We start from the raw sequence: 15,839 nt of genomic DNA on the forward strand, positions 1-15,839 counted from the left end.
TCTTGTCTAAAGGGGGGCCTAATAGGTGGGAGGGATTTAAGGTGGAGCACTGCACTCTTGGATCTTTGATCAGGAAATTTCTGTTTTTCTTTGTCAGGCTATATTTGGTAAGCCAGATTGTTGTGTTTTGGAGGAAATTAAATGGGATGTCATACTACTTCCTTTTAAAAATAACAACATCTATGTTATCACACTCCACAAGAGAACAGTGCAATTAAATAACAATATTTGTCTTTAAATTATGTGGCTCTGATTAATTTTTTTCATTACTTTTTACAGTTTTTCTTTTTTTTTGCTCTGACCTGCCTTTTATGTTTCCATTAAGCTCATTTGCAACAAGCAAACCAGAACAACAAGCTGCTAGCAAGGGCTCTGAAACACTTCATATTCAACTTGAATCAGGCAAACTTTGCTTTCCTAGAAATTTCGTACTAAAGCGGAGGGGAAATCACTGAAGGATGATAGGGAAAAACAGGCACAGAATAAATTCAGGTTGCCACATGACTGGTCCTCCATCGGGATGCTGCATAGCACCATACTGGCTTGCAGACCAACACCGCAGCCAAGCCCAGGTGCTTTTTCTATCACCTTAGAAAAATGATTCGACATTCAAGTGCGAGACCTGCTTCTACCTTGCTGCCGATGTCCACTGATCACCACAGAAGCCCAATTGTCTTCATTAAACTTCAGAGCAGCTCTTCCCTGGGCCGACTCGCACAGTGCCAATGCGGCCAGGCAAAGAGTTCCCAGGCCCCCTCCCTGCTCTGGAGCAATTCTGCAGGGCATCCTTCCCGCTGCTGACACCGGCTCGGCTCCCCTGGGCTGGCCAGCGTTAGGAGACCTCATTCCAGCTACCACAGATATTTTAAGCATCGTGTCCCGCAACCCTATTGAGATGGGATTTCTAAAATATCGTGTTCAGGGCACCAACAGCTGCTGCACTGGTGCTCGTGATGCTGCACTGAACAACGGGCTGTAGTGGAAGATACTCAGTGTGAGCGGCAAAGGGAAACTGAGGAAAACTAGCCTAGCTTGGACAGGGGTTTTGCTCAGGGAAAATTCACACATGTATTTTCCTGCAAGGTAGCCCAGTAGATTCTCATTTCCCATGGTAATTCTGCTAAAAGCCTAAATAAAAACATCAATTTCTGGCTTCCAGAAAATCTGTCCTATATATAATCTGCCCATTCCCTAGAGCTCTGCAATTTTCAAGCACTCTGGGAGAGATCATGGTTCGCAGGACTGTGGAAGAGTCTCTGAGATGAGGGAGGTCCCACGCTGCCATCTCCAGTGCAAGGTCTTGGGAAAGTCCCTTCATCTGCCTGGGACGTTCATCGTACTAGTGAGGGGTCACAGGGACCACTTGGGTACAACCGTGGGGTACAGGAGAAACACCCAGAGTACCTAAAATGCTAGTGGGACCCCGCCTGCATCCATGCCAACTGGAGCAAGGCCACCAAACGAGGTCATAACTTTTAAACTGCTCAGTTTGCCATGCCTCATTTGGTCTGAAACTGGGGAGGGAGCACTCAGCTGAGACATGCAGGTGGGGGAGCACAGGGAGAGACGATGACCTGCCTGGGGAAGGCTGGGCTGCAGCTGGGAGCAGGTACATAAGCCCAGATTAAAATTTACGTACTGGATACGTAAGCAACACAAAGGGCTTTCTGAGGACCTGAGCTTGCTGCAAGAGGAGGGAAACCTGGGAAAATGAGATGAGTAAACATGATGTCAAAGAAATGTTCTGTTTTAACCTCTCAGATGGTTGTGCCCTTCGTTTTTGTGGAGGAAGCCTTGAAGAAAACCGTAGAAAGAACAGCAAGAGACAACAATGTGAAATGGAGGCTAAAGGCTCAGAAAGGAAAACACAGAATAAACCAATAAAAGTGCAGCGAGATAACACAAAGAACTGTAACTTTACTTCCTGATCCTGGAAGGCATAATGGCTGGCAGATTTTTGTGGGAATCCCGCAAGCCGAGCGTGTGGGCTAACAGGGCAGCAGGGCTTGCCTGTGTCAGCCTCTGGCTAAAAGCTTGCTGTGGCTTCTCTCTCCGACAGGCAGCTGGCCCAGATGCACCATGGAGTAACTTCCTGAGCCAAAGTTCACTTCTGGTGGCAGGGCTGTCCCCAGTCGCACCAGGCACGAGCCTGGGACACTGAAGACCTAGCCAAGCCACATCACATCCATTCACGCTAGTTTTTGCATACAGTTCAGGACATAAATAACTTGCTATGTATTTCTGGAGACGCACCGTGTACGCTGCATATCCTGTGCGTGAGCACAGTAGCACTCGCATGCACAAGGATGTTTACAAAAGACAGCAGGGAAGCACCGGAGGTGTAATTTTCTCACAAAGGAGGGAGCTCATTCCCTTAGGCCCACAGAAATTTCTTTAATTTCTTACAGTTTAGGAGACATCCTTACACAAAAAAACCACATGAGGAACTAAACTACTTTCATTAACAATGCAGAGAAGTGAGGGTATTTACAACACTGGAAGCCAGCTAAAAAAAAAATGAAGATCCAGTTCAGATTTAAAGCACCGGCAATATCCCAAGTTAATGCATTCATGTGAACATATTTCCCAACAGAAATCGAAGATGAAGAGAAAGCACCCAGAAATTTGGGGTTCTGTCCTGTCTTTGCCATTGGCTCTCTAGTGACCACCAGGGCATCATCTGCTCGCTTTTCCTCTTGGCTGCTGTGCATTGCGGAGGCTGAGCAAGCCTGGCGTTCAGACTTCACTCAGTCTCTGAAGTCAGGTGCTGCACCGCAGAAATCTTCAGCTGGCTTGAACCGGGAAACAACGGCCAGGAGAAATCCCTCAGCTGAGTGGTTCGATGTATGGGACAAACACATGCTGAGAACACGATGAAATGCTTGTCTACCACCTTGTGCAAATGAAAGAGCCGTTGATGTAATCAGGGTCATAGCTGAGGCTGCCAGCATAAGAGGTGAAGGGTTTTGCTGGCCAGTCTTATCCATGGGGCTGAATGGGTGTTGAAACTGTGCTATCCCGCGTCACAGGTCCTGCCAGCTTTGGGCTCAAATGTGTTATAGGAAGAGCATGGAAGAGCTTGCTTCCTCTGTGGCCCTGCTTTCCGTAGCTGTGCAAAAGCCTTCTGCCTCTCCAGCTCTCAGGCTGGGGCTATTCATTAAGAATCAAAAGAGGGAGGGGAGGAGAAAATGTGTGTGATTCTTGGTATCATCACAGCACATGCTGAAAATGAGATCCTTGGAGGCAACAGCAGCAGCCTGTATTTACTCAAATTAGGGCAGTGGTTTAATGCATCAGAGCCTTTCTGATGGATCATGACAATTTATGGTGTGGAACCATTATGGTGGAAATGATGGGAAGGATCCATCATCGCAGAGATGATGCTCCAGGTGTCTGTGTAGCCCGGAGCGATTATTACGTGGCCCCTTGACATGGTACCTCCAAACAGCTCCATTGTGCCAAGATTTGCATGTTCTTAACCTGCTTAGTGTTCCTACATCAGAAGGAGCAGAAAACAAAAGGAAAATAATATCCCCATTTGAGCTTGGGCACGGTAGACTATTTTTCAACCCTGGCAACATTTTAACTTCTATCGAAGAAGAACAGTTGCTTTTGTGTTGAGTGGAGAAACCCTGAAGATGAAGATGCAGTGTGAATAAAAATAGCAAAACCTTGGTAGTTTTGCACTTAAGAAAAAAAATACTTAGGCCATTTGAAACAATAAGGATTTGCTCCCAGCTTGAGATTTTGTCTGACAAATTTCAGAGAGAAGAGATTTTTCTCTCCCTCTCCACTAGCCCTGAGACATACTGCAAAAAAATGCGTGCACATGAACTGTTGTCACTGGGAATGTACCAGCCTTCCATTAACATTGCTCTCCATAGGATGGCGGTTGGCAGGAGTGCTCATTTTAAAATCCAAAGGCTCATGTCTAGTGCTCCAGCCCTTATTCCCCTGAGTTTTTTCAAGCCACTTGAGCCACTTGTCTCGAGCCTGCTTGCTTTGATCTCCTCCTGCATCGAATGTGTCCAGAGAGAGCCCTGCAAGGGGAAAGCATGAATCGAATCGTACGCTCCCATCTCAAATCTTGCCCATTGCAAAGCCATACCAGGAAATTGAGGAAATGTTCCAGGTTTAAGCTTTCTACCCTTAGCCAGAAATTAAAACACCTTCATTAATCCAATCTTAAATCTCAACTAGCTGCTGCTTAAAGTGGTAATAAATATTTCATACTGATTGTGTTGCGTTCCTTGCTGTGTTTATTAAATGGAGTTTCTCATAATTCCAGTTATTCATTTTAATAGGTCAGGACTTGGCTGTGATTTAAACAGACCACTGAGGAAACAGCCGTGGTTAAACATTGTAACAATATGGATTATTAATTTAATTGGCCAGCTATTACTTGTTTTGACTCTGTGCTAACACATTTAGCTCAGTCTCTTGTGGCCTATAAACCACAAAGGTCATGACTTCAACATTCAGAAGAATGGGAAAAAGAGAATCAGGGCTGAGATTATGAGGAAAAATAGAGAAACAGTGTGGGGAAGACAGAGTGGGGAAGGCTAAGGGCTTGCTGGAGGCAGTGCAGGGCAAAAGGGGATTTATTTAGTAGCTCAGCAATAGAACATCCTCTAAACCACCAGCCGAACTAGCGGTTTCTTTCAGTCCGCATCCCTCTGAGGTGATTTCAGACAGCGATTTTTACCTGTAGGTATAATGATGGTATCCCCACACGCTTAATAACACCTTTATTTTATTTCTGATTTTTTCTAATATAGTTTAAAATATAGCATGCGGAGAGCTCACATGTGAATAATCAGCAATAATATCTATAAGTGTGTTTAAAAAGCCAACCAAGCACCCCCACCCTGGATGGTTTTACTGCGCCTTTATTGAAAACAATCTCATGATGCTACTTAGACACAGTGGGGTGAAAAAGCACATTCCAAAGGGCATGCTAGCAAAAAGGGATAGTCAGGAAAAAATGTGGGGTTTATCTTCTGTGCTCAACAAAAGTAGTGCAATTTATACCACAGACGGCTCCATTTTGAAAGGGGTCAAATCTTTCCATTGATTTTTTATGCAGAACTCTCTTTGACTCCTAATAGGAGTTCTGTGCATTGACTAGCAGCAGGATACGACCCTGTGTTTGTCTTGGCAACTGTGTGCACAAATTTGGTGGTGGGCAATGTTTCCATATTCATGCCTGTGCCAAGTATGTTCAGCGTTCAACTTATACAGGTGCAGAGACCCTACCACGAAGGAAACTATGTAAGTACAAAGGGTAGACAGATATATTACGCAGACAAGCAAGCAGGTATGAGTCTCCATTTTCACTGTTTCTTGTCTATTGTGTGCCTTGGAATCTGTAGCTGTTCCTGTAACAAACTGCACAGGCCAGTAAGTTGAAAGAACACAGCCCAAAACCTTTGTCTGCAACTGCAGGCTCCAAACCATGTAGCTAACATGGGAAATGTAGCATGCATGAATATAGCATACATAATCAGTAGTAACAGCTGCCCAGACAAGTTGGTGGGATTCCAATGCTGTAAGACTTCTTCCATCCTCTCTCTCTTATCCTCCCCCACATAGCTCAACCCAATTTTCCAAGACATGGGGACACTGGGAAGAAAGACACAGGGAAGTAAAAGGCAAAGGTTTTCTTCAGGCTTGAAAGCTTATTCATGGTGTAGAAAAGAGCCAGGTGGAGAAAAATTCTCTGCACCTCTTCTTTCTGGCTTTTTCACCCCTCCTCCTTTTCTGCCTCTCTCCCCCTCTCCCTGACCTAACTTTGGCCCTGCTACCAGCCTTTCCTCACCATGCCATCCATGCCATCACTCACACCCCTGTCGTGCAGCCACAGTGGCGCCGGCAGCCCAGCTCCCCTGCCAGCAGACCCCGGCCCTGCATGAGCTCCCACCTTCCAGCCCAGATTTCCTTGTTCAGGAATCCTCACAGCTTTCTGGTTCTGCCACCTCCTGCCGTGTCTCGTTAGGCTTCAAACCCACTTGCTGTTTATCATCCTGTCCCCCATCATGCACCCCAAGTCTTGGCTCCTCTCCAATGGTCTTTATCCCATCTCTGAGCACCTTCTACTCCCTCTATACTCAAGATCCAGTTTCCAGATTCAAACCCTCACTTTGCCCAGCTGGCAACACCAGCATCAACATCCTGTAACGCAACTATCCTCCATCACTAGTTCAGGATATATCATTTTTCGTGTGTGTAGCAATACAGACCAAAGGCTAGGACCACACTATATTCTGCCTCTTGCAGAAATCCTTTAAAACCATCTGAGAATTCCTCACCCCATGTCATCAGGCTCTGTACCCCCCCAGATTCCCCTGCTGCAATAGTCTAGCTCCACCACTCCTCCTGGCTCTGTGTGGCAGGCAAGAAACTCTAGCCCCTGGTACACAACTACTCACCCACGGAGCCATCCTTAAGCTGCTGCAGGTGCCTCACGCTGGGGCCTGTATCTCTAAGTGTGGCTGACAAACAGGGCTTTCTTTCGTGGTGCCTAGCACCAGCAGCCCCTAAGGATGAGATACCCTTCCCTTCTTCTTCCCCACCCCCAGCCCTTGCACACAATACAGTATTTGTCATGGATTTGTTTTCCAGTACATGAAGAGCACAAAAACGCATGCTCTTTTATGATAAGGTAAGCAGAGTGACCCTGTAACATTCCACATCTGAACTCAGAACGGCATCTGCCTCACAGCTGTCCTTGTAGCAAGCATTTCAAAAACACAGACGGCAAAAAACAGCGGCAATATCTCATCGCCGATGTAGCTGCTTACAGCACAGTCCTCACCATCTTCCAAATATCTGTGTTTGAGAGGTGACCTACAGCTGTGAAATTTGGATGCGGATTCCAACACCACCCCTTAATTTCAAGGATGTTCCAACATGAGTTTTACACAAAGCTTTTGCAGAGTTGTAGGCCAATTGCAAAATTTGTGGCTGGAGCTAGGTTCAGATTCTGAACACCCTGACTCACGAAGATTTCCAAGAGCTTTGGCTTGGTTGCAGTATTCATGTTCCCTATTACTTGAGTGCATTGACATATCCTCTAGGAGTCATGGACTAGGAGCCCACAGTGAAAGGCTCTGCACAAACAGAGAATAACAATAAAGAAAAGAGTTTACAGTTCAGAGTCAAGAGAGAGCTATAGAGAAATGTGGAAATGCAGGGAAAGAGTTAGACTGTCAACAGGATGGACAGTGGCCTCAGTGCAGTTGAGTTTTCAGGGGTCATCCTGTCAAAGGAGAGCTCTAAGGGAGATTTTCGAAGGAGAACAACTCAGCAGCTTTGCAGCATGCAGGCAGAGCTCTTCTCAAGAACTGTGGGTCTCTGGCATGGAAGTACAGCTATGGACATGGACATCTTGGACCAACTAGAACAAGAGCTGGTTTTGAGGAAATGAACAACAGGAAATGGGTGGAGAGGGAAGAAACCTTGAAGGGTGCTGAAGGCAGAGGCAAGCTGCTGCTACTTGCTACAATAGATAAGGAGAGGTAGTGGAGGAAGGCAAAAAGAAAGTTGATGTGATCCATGTGATGAAAAGTGAGCACCATTCAGAATAAGTATGAGAGGAGATAGAGAGAGTTAGGTCAGAGAAAGAGGTGTTACAATCAGATGAGAAGAGCTTCAACAAGCGAATTAGTTGGGAGAAGAATATCTCAGAGAAGTTATGCAGAAAGGGTCAACAAAGATAATTTGGATGCAAGGTATTAAGAGAGAGAAGTCCAGCACAAGTCCAACTTGTGCTGAACATTGGTCACCATAAAGAGATACCACAGAGACATGATGAGATTTTAACTTGGTTAGAAGGAAACAAAGCACAGTAGAAAGAGGGATCAGGGAATCAAAGATGGTAGCTGAAATCAAACGCAGATGAAATTGCTCAAGAACAAGACACGGAGGAGAGAGAGAAAACAAGCATAGGTTTAGATGAAGCTGAGAGATCTGGTTATCTGCATTGGAGGCACTTGACAGATCAAAGAGGTTGAAGGTGGAATAAGAGATGATGTCAGTAGGACACTGACAGGAGATGTTTAGACTGATTGTTACAGGTGGAAGCTAAACCAGAAAAGGTGAAGTCCTATGCGAGAAAAAATGAATGTAAATTAAAGCAGTTTTCGGAGGGAGTTAGATGACGGTTGTCAGAGTGTCCTTGTGTAGGAACAATATAGTTGTTCAGTTTGTGAAAATCAGAGCTGAGCAAGGACAGAATGGATTTGTTACAGTGAAAGTCAGCCTGGTCACAGGATTTCCACCAGAGAAAGTCTGAAGCATGAGATCAGGGCAGAGGATCTTGGCGTGATGCAGAGCAGGACACTGGCAACAACCTTATAACAGGAGAGAAGAGCTAATGGTCACGCTGAAAGAGAGTGGCACATGAAGAGAACCAACAGCTATCTAGAAGGGACTGAAGAGATCCAACAAAGAGAGAAGTCTGACAGCTGATGAGAAATTATCCTCTTGGTAAACGGCCAACTCAGTTTTTGGTGATCTGGAATGTGACTGAAAAACTGAAGGAAGACATGAGCGCAAGGAAGCTCAGGGGCAGACAAGTTACTAGCATGAATGCAAGAGTCGCTGGGAACAATGGCAGGGCATGGGACAAGGCAATGAGGGTTGGTACAGGAGGGAGCCTGGTGCACACTGCAGAGCGACTGCAGGTAGAAGAGCAGAATGATGGTAGACAGTGCTATTCAGAAAAGGAAGAATGGAAACCGAGGGGTTGGATGGGTCTTTCCACAAGTCATAGTTCAGTTTCCCTCTGTAGTCCTTCATGCACGCTGCTTTTTACTCAACAGTTCTGCCCTACCTTGTGAGTCAGGTCTGGGGTTCTCTGGCAGGTGTTGCAGGAATAAGGTCACAAACTCCTCCTTGTCTTCTGACCTCATATGAGAGATCTTCCACATAATAATGTGGCTGCAGAAAACCAGGAGAACATCTAATGGAAAGCATTTTGGTTTACCTCTAAGATTTCCCTCTCTAAAAGATGTTGGCAAAAATCATCATTCCTACCTTCATAGATTTTTTAAAAGAGGAGAGACTGTTAGCTCATCTGGAGAAAGCCCTGTTGAAAGGTGTAAAAAGGTTTGTAGTTGCACAAGTGCAACGACTCCTTCTTGGATGTCTTTAGGGGACTTAAGATGGATGCTCCAAGCACAGCAGCATGAGTTACTACAGTCAACCTCAATAGCCAAAGAACTGAGGATTATACTGGCTCATGTCTCCTCTGTTGCAGCACAGATGGAGACCATGCAGTAAATTCCTTCAGGGTGAAAATGGTCCCCCTTCATTTTGGAAGATAGGTGAGGACAGAAAAAACATTACAGAGCCCAGTAAAGAGCAGGTGCTAGCACTTTTCTTGTGCTAGCCAGAGTGATGTAATACTTAAATAAAAATAATTAGGTTGTTGGACACAAGCCTTCATATAAAAAACAACATAGAAAACACATGTTTTCACATGTTTCCAATGCAAAAACCACCTGTACTCGATCGGTTTCATGAATGTTCACATGACTGTGAAGTTTAAACGAGCACGCAGTGCGAGTAGCCAGTGCACAGTGATTCAGTGTGAGTATCGCTGCGGGTGAGCAGTGAGTATTGAACTCTAAACGCTTTGCGTGTCCTGGGATGGGCCAGGGGAACATGCAGAGGAAATGCCTCATTTTGTGCTGCTTCGGGAGAAGGAATGAACCTATTGTCTAGTCCTCTGGGCAGTAAGTACTCGACTCTGAGCCCAGTAAAACTAGTGGGAATCAGACCCCAGGATCTTGTTGACATACTGCACATTCTGTGGTTTCTCTTTTGTCAGGATGCACACTGCTTTTGTGAGGCAAGAGGGGAACGGAAGAAAGAAATATTCAGAGTTCTCTCCAAAGTCATTTATAGGAGCATTTATGGGTTTCGCTCTGTGTGTATACACTTGCATGCGTGGTCTTGGACAGGCTGGGTCATTGGTTGCTGCCTAAGTTTTTACTAAACTGAGAATAATCTTTTATTTCCCATGATAACTTGTACTTTGAAAATGGAATTCAACAATGCTGGCTTTTTTTTAAAAGAAAACAATTGTTCATTTGAAAATATGACACTAGCAAAATATTTTACAACATAAGGACAGCTAAAAATGCATTTTCCAAACAGTACAGCACTTGACCACATCTCTTGGCAGATAGAGGAATACATGTTAACTCCACCTTAAAGAAGAGACCTAATCACTTGAAACTTGCTGGCAGTGTATATCCTGAGTAACACCAGGGCTTTGTACATTTACAAACACTGTAAAATTAGTTAAAACTAAGGTTAAATAAAAAGCCAAGCCCATAGAACGTATTCTGGAACATAGCAGGGAGCTAGTCTATGGTGCTCCAATGGTTTGTTTCAAAAATAAGCAGCAACAACGGATCATTACTTGGTTTTCACTCTTACCTGCCTCTGATTTGCCCCACTAAATATTTCTGAAACCGTCCTGACCTCTTTCCACATGGTAAACATATTTGTAACACCCACGCATACACAATCTGTAGTTTTGCAAGACAACACGTGAATATAATATGAAATTATCTTGCCTAAACAATTCAAATGGAGCTGAATTGCCTTGCTAAAATAAAAATCTGTGTTTGTAACTTCCAGTAATTAGCCTCCATCATATGCATAATGGTGTTTGCAGCAGAGGAGATCTTTTTTCTACCCTTTCTTCTACCAGCTCCAAGAGGTAAATCTGGACTCTCTAAAAAAGATACAAAAATCCAAATATTTTTCCCCTTCTACATCCATTAATCAGGTTGAAATACTGATATTTTCTAAATATCCAACTACCTTTGCTGCTCCTAAGTGATCTTTTTTGAGTCCCCAACTTGCCTCCCAAGCTCAAGACGCATGGATTTGCAGATTCTGTTACCCCTTAATATTCATATCCATAGAAAAGAGTGACAGGTTTGGGGAAAACCCCAGAGAATTATTCCAGACTCTTCAACTCAGATTTCATTTCTTTTCTTGATAGTCAGCACCTGACTGTAATTCATTTTGAAAAGTTTAAATGGAACCTTCTATTTTTTGCTGACTTTGGAGCAAGGGCATTTATCTATCCCTCATTAATCTTTATGTCACTTGCAAGATGGTCTAAAGAAACATCACACCTTTTCCTTTTGGAATAGATTCCCTAAATAGAGGTCCAGCGCTGCAACCCTTGTCCCCATTAAGGTTTTGCTAATGACCTTACACCACTCAGAACAAAGATTATTAAAGTGGGCCAGATGCTAGTTAGAGGAAGAGAGGACGAAAAGCGGCACTAAAACAGAAGGCTTCTCCTTTGACTCCCCAGTAGAAAGTTTAAGGCATCAGCTTTCAGTGGGATTGACTTAACAGAAGCAGAGTGAGTTTAATGATGAGTGTTTTCCAAAATCCCACCTGAACATTTGCTGATGTTGGATGGCATCATCAGCCAAGTGCTTCTTAGCACAGTTTGAAAGGTTATTGATCCCTTTAGCTGTCCTGTAGCTACCAGCTATGTGCTTGCTAATATTGGTAGCCCTTTACCTACTTGCTATCGCAAGAGGATAGGAATGCACTCAGTCTGAGGACTAACTTCCAGCCAAAGAGTGAGAACTTGTTAATATATTCCAAGAGTATCTCAAGTCCCATTTTTTTCCCTCCTTGGGCTCATATAATATCTTCTCCATCCTCTTCACCCCTCAGAATTAAAGGCAACTAGATATCAAGGAGAAGCCTGCACCTTTGTAGCAGACACTTCTCCCAAACAAAATAGAGGTATTTCCTATGTAGGACTTTCCCTTGCTGTGCCCCACTTTTGGGAATCACAGAAAGAAACTAGGAGCAAAGAATCCCAAAAACAGGGCTTGAAGATTTAATAAGAAAAGGACTGAAGAAAAAAATAATGACATAAAAAAATACTGAAAAAATAAATGTACAGAGGAATGGCTATGGATATGTCTGAGGGAATCTATGTAATATTCTAGTACTGGAGAAAGGCAATGTTATTCTTAAATCTCCAAAAACTTACAAAACATATAAAAGACAGGACTGGGTGCCCAGTTACTCCCAAGTGTATTATTATGAAGTTCTTCCAGAAAGGACTTCACTGTAATAAGAGATGGGTTTGTTACTCCATCTTACAAGTCAGTCTAACCTCATACATTCAATCTTCATTTCACACCATCATCAAGCTTGCTTATTTCTGGATAACCGCACTAGACACAGGAATATGAAAGTCAACAAGACACACATAGAAATGTTTCCTATCCGCTAAGCGGTGTTGTGCCAGAATGTAACTTAGGATGTCACTGCAATGTGCAGTGTCCTCTTAAAGAAAAAAATACTCAAGAGATATGTGGGTTAAGGACACTGCAAAGTGAAGGAACTGGCTATTACCAGGGTTTACTTCTCCAGTATATCAACTAAAGTGGACATTATTTCCTTCAGCTGGAAGTCAAGATAACTCAGCTCATCCAAATAGTACTGGGAGAAAAGGAAGTGAGAAGAAAAAAGAGTTTTTACTAAAGGCTTCTGAGTTTTGTCCCTGAAACACTAGGGGATTTTTGGCAAGTTAATACTGCCCCTATTTTCAAAGGGGCCTTTAATTTAAGACATCCAGTTTTCTGGGCGTCCAGCTGCAGAAAGGGGCAGGCTAGTTTACTGAGTGTCAGTCTGAGTTGTTGGGATGGGCAGGTGGTACTGGGGAATCAATGTCAGGCCTTCTAGGAAACATAACATCAGTCGAAAGCGTTGACCTCCACTGCTCCACGCCGTATCCTTCTGCAATGACACCGAATGGCAAAGCCTCATGTTGTGCAATAACTGCTGCTTGTAAAGTGCAGCGGATGGAACATGCTACATCAGCGCTCATTGCTTTTATTACTGAGGGGAAAAAAAAAATTTCACAAGGAAAGGAGTGAATGAAATTCTGAGTGCTGTGTTACTCTGGTTAACTTCTGGGAACCTAATGATTTGAGAAAAGTGCACTTAACAAATCATTATATGCGGGTGTGAAAAATTGCTAAAGAATCCCCGTCCCCTCCTCTCCTCATATACCTTACGCTTAGAAAAAGAAGGCAGGTAAGGGTACATTTAACATTCAAAGTCTTTTATACTACTAAGTGAAATCAGAACAAAATATGGTAATTAATCCATTGTGCATTCAAGGATTCAGGTTTGAGCAGCAGATGGGAAAAGTTGTGGATCATAACCCCATGCAATATTTGACAGAATATCAGTCAAATATAGTTCACACATCTTCATGTTTCTGTCAGTCCCTCTTATCTAAAGTTAATTTAAAGTGACAAGAACTACATTAGCACTTTTCAAAGGGTAATGCAAACTTTAGAATATTCGCCTCAAATCAATACCCATTCAGACTCCTAAATGGTCAAACTGGCAAGTTCCTGAAGGTGATTTCACTTTGCGTTTATGCTAAATTTGTCATCTGTCGCTGGGGTTTACACATTAGCCTTTAAATAAATCGGTTCGAAAGCGCGGTAGAGAAGGTGGTACCTGTTTATTCTGCACAACACTCTCATGAACATGTGCACCCACACACAAAAGCTGTCTCAGAACCAGAGTCAAGGCAATGCTGGCAAATCTAGTTGTGCAAAGTAATATAATTTGGATCTTAGCCTGTGGGTTATTTTTGAACAATTCTTTATACAAGACTACTTTGATGCCCTGCTTGGGAGTGAGGCACCCACTTTCATTTCACCACGGCAATAAAAGAGACTCCAAACGAGAGATGTCACACAGGCTCCCACAGAAAGTCTGGTTCTGTGGTCCCGGTGCTTGCAGCACACTGCTGCTTTCCTGAAAAGTGCATAATTTGATAGAAATGGTGATTCCTCTCCTTTTTTCAATCAAAATAGCCTTCGTCAGCACACGCACGTGCACATCTGCGAATGTATGCTTGTGTGTTTTTGTGCCTGACTTGGGTGTGGGACCACAGCGAAGTCCAAATCCCCTGATCTAATGCTATTGCTGTGCTGGTTGCTTGTGCTTCTGCTCCTTGCATTCACATTACCAAATAAGAGATCACACCCTGCAGGGCTCCACAGAGCTCATCTCCAGGGAAGGCGAAAGCACTTCTTGGCATTCGAGCTGCACACAATCTCAATATCGTCCCCCTTCCCCCCCCCGCCCCTGTTACAAATGATTTAAGGCAGGCTCTGAATGAGAAACATAAGGTAAACACTATTTAGTCTTTATTGCCTTCCGTCCCTAAAGTGTAACTTGGCCTTGCCTCTGGAGAGGTGCCCAGCTCAGCCCTTCTGGACACACAATCACTGGCTGGGATGTGTGTGTGTCTTCTGGAGAAGGTACAAAAGGGGAAGGATAGCATCGGTTGAAGGACTCCAGCTTCTGGAGTTTGCTGGGGCTGAGTCACATGCAGTTTGTAAGGAGGCACAAAGCCCACCAGCAGCGGGTGGGGAGGGGGGCGATAACATCCAGTCCCTTCTCATTCTCCTCCTTTCTCTTCCATAAAGCAAAACCTAAGATAATCACTTCCCTGACAAACCAGACTCCACCCCACCTCAAATCCCTTGCAAAGGTTGTGCTCCAAAAGGGGCGACGAGGCAGAACAGCAGGCCAGCCCTGGCTATTCATCATATGTGGAAGGGACTTAGATATTAGAAGATGGATGAATGGATCAAATCTAAACGTGTGCCTTGCTCATTTATGGGACTGGGCAAAAACGCAGCACGAAAAATAGCTAACAAAAGGGTCCCAAAAGAAAAAAGTTAAAATAGGCCAGTCACACTTTTCCTCATCTTTTCAAACCTGTGTTAACTTTGCCAAGCCGTAGCAAGACACTTCAGTTCTCGGGCAGGTTGTGGGTGATAACTTGTTGAGCTGCTCAACTAGCAGGACTCAGTTTACTTGTTCCAGGTGACATAAATCCCTGCTAAAAACCCACTGCCACCAGCATCTTCCCGAAGGGCTGAACTGGATCCTCTCGGTGCCTCAGGCTGTAATGATGAGGAAGATGCTTCACTGTGGTGACTTTCTGTGTACAGTAATTTAACAACTAAAGAAAATGTTTTCCTCTACTTCCTGACAAGAAGGCTTGACTGGGAAAAAGGTTCTTTTCTCTCAGAGCTCTGACCTATGAGTATTTTTAGGTTCACATGAGGAAATTGCGTTCCAGCTGTTACCACCCGATCCAACCAGTGAACCTTGGTTTTTTGTGTGTCCGGTCACATACACCGAGGTGACAGATACACAGTTCTTTTCAGCATGGCATTATGTTTATGCAAATGTCTATATTTGTAAAAAAAATAAATACTAAAAAACTACCAAGGTGCAAAACACCTCCTGGAACCAGACATGCCCCCCACCCATCTGCTTGTCCGCCCCCTGTACCTCCTCATTGTCCATAAACCCAGAGTGGGCTCAGCTAGACAGAGGAAGCAATGAACAACTGGAGGCAGGCCACACACGTTCTTTGTGGTTGGACTCGATGATCTTAAAAATCCTAAATGATTCTATGATTCTATGATTCACAGACCACTTGCCTGCAGCACAAAGTGGCACCAGCTGCCAGGTGCCCAGGACAGAGGACCTCCAAGGCGCAGGGACCTTGAGCTCCTCTTGTCCTTGGTGGAGTTTCCAGATGAAACACAGACATCCAAACCAGGCTTACTCTCTTAGTTTTTACCCAGATGTGCTCCGGCGGAGGCTGTGTGCTCCTCTGGGCTGGCCAAGGGCTGTCTGCCACTCACATGCTTTGGAAAAACTGTCATGTGCTGCAGCTGCTCCCCGGGAGACTGGGAGGATGGCCAGAAATAAAAGGAATCTCCTGCAGGAATCCAGGAGCC

This window comes from Gymnogyps californianus, chromosome 6 (assembly GCF_018139145.2).
Source record: "Gymnogyps californianus isolate 813 chromosome 6, ASM1813914v2, whole genome shotgun sequence".
NCBI classification, from domain to species: Eukaryota; Metazoa; Chordata; class Aves; order Accipitriformes; family Cathartidae; genus Gymnogyps; species Gymnogyps californianus.